The sequence below is a fragment of the Heptranchias perlo genome, chromosome 20 (assembly GCF_035084215.1).
Source record: "Heptranchias perlo isolate sHepPer1 chromosome 20, sHepPer1.hap1, whole genome shotgun sequence".
Lineage (NCBI taxonomy): Eukaryota > Metazoa > Chordata > Chondrichthyes > Hexanchiformes > Hexanchidae > Heptranchias > Heptranchias perlo.
The window spans coordinates 7,800,643-7,802,457 of record NC_090344.1 but is presented as its reverse complement, the minus strand read 5'-3'; the positions used below and the strand labels follow the sequence as shown (position 1 = coordinate 7,802,457).

Sequence of the window (1,815 nt, the reverse complement as noted above, 5' to 3'; positions counted from 1 at the left end):
CTTCTGTCAAACTTCTCCATCAGGAAGTTCCGAGCCTCGGTTTCCAAATGAAATAACGCCCATCTCTTCAATCAACGACAGCCCAGAGAGAGTTTCTTAGTTTCAGCTCCCAATTTCCCCAAATCCACAAAGTAGCATCAAAATAATTGTCCTTAAGTTAATAATAATAATATAATTAAAATTCTTATCGTCTGGGGTTTTGTTTCAGATGCCACGGCTTTTAAAGGTCGCTGCGGATGTTTAACGAATCGCCTCTTGGTTGGAGGCTTCTGTGTGGGAAAGATCTCGAAGCGATAATTGAGAGACCGAGGATGAAGCTGTTTGATGGGAGCACTGGTGACACAGACCGTGCGCGGCTCCAGTGGCGCAATCGGTCAGCGCGCGTTACTTCCACAATAATTATACCCTCGAGAAATGCCGAGGTTGTGAGCTCCAGCGCCGTCGAAGGTCGTTGAAACTTCTCAACATTTTGACTGGAGTTCAATGTAAAACCGGTTCCATAACGCATCGACTTCTTCATGTCCCCATGTGGGCACTGAGGCTCCTCTGGCCGACCGTCTTGCAATAGCAGGCGAGAGTTTATTTGTTTATGGGAGGGAGAGGGGGCAATTGGCGACAACTGAAATGGTAAAGCGGCCGGCACAACATCTTTAAATCGAAAGAACCAAAAACACAATTCTTCTTTCCGTGAAGCAGGTTTTCATCGGTTTGAAGTGTCGTGTCGGGAAAATTCGGGAGGTAAGTCTGCTGCCTGGTGTCACGGTGTATCGGGTGAAATTATTCATCATTCAATTGTTGATCGGCTGAAAGGTCGAGAGGCCTTTTCCAGCTCCCGTGTGGAACAAGTTTAGCTTTGGAGCCATTGGGTAAAGTGTTGTTTTTAATTGCTGCTAACGAATGACAAGACATTTTGTACAAAAAAGAAGAATTGCAAAATCACGGAGTTCGCTGTCCATGTTCAACAGAAACAAGGACTCTCAACACGTTGCTGAAAATTGTTTCAAAGGGACACTCTCCCGAATTCGACATCGACAGGGATCATTCAGAGTCCGACCATGAATCTGTATGATGGAAACTAATCCAACAAGGAGCCTGGATAGCTCAGTCGGTAGAGCATCAGACTTTTAAGAACGGGTAGTGATCTGAGGGTCCAGGGTTCAAGTCCCTGTTCAGGCGAAAACTTTTAAAATAGCTGGCAAGTTCTGCTTTTCCAGCGGACCAAAATCAGCGAAAGGAGCAAGAGTTGGCCACACAGTCCCTCGAGCCCACTTCGCCAATTTGATTAGGTCATCGCTGATTTTCGACCTCAACTCCACTTTCCTGACCTGTCCCCATTTCCCTTGATTTCCTTCGTGTCCAGCATTCTATCCATCTCAGTTTTGAATCTATTCAATGGCTCAGCATCCACAGCCCTCTGGGGTAGAGAATTCCAATCGTTCACAACCTTCTCAGTGAAGAAATTATTCCTCATCTCTGTACTGAATGGCCGGCCCCTTATCTTGAGATTATCATCATTAGCTCTAGACTCTCCAGCAAGGGGAAACAGCATCCCAGCATCTACCCTGTCAAGCCCTCTAAGAATTTTATATGTTTCAATGAGATCACCTGATTATTGAAAACTGCAGAGAATATAGGCCCATTCTACTCAATCTCTCCTCACAAGACAACCCTCTCATCCCAGGAATCAATCGAGTGAACCTTTGTTGCATCCACTCTAAGACAAGTGTATCGTTCCGCAGGTAAGGAGATCAAAACTGTACACAGTACTCCAGATGTGGTCTTACCAAATCCTATATAATTACAGCAAGGCTTCCT

General features: G+C 45.4%; 1 non-coding gene across 1 annotated transcript; it reads left to right on the top strand.

Moving 5' to 3' along the window:
• The first annotated feature begins 1,090 nt into the window (after positions 1–1,090).
• Positions 1,091–1,176, top strand: trnak-uuu (transfer RNA lysine (anticodon UUU)). The gene is given in 2 exon segments: positions 1,091–1,127; positions 1,141–1,176. It is a non-coding gene; the product is annotated as a tRNA-Lys (tRNA).
• Positions 1,177–1,815: the final 639 nt, after the last annotated feature.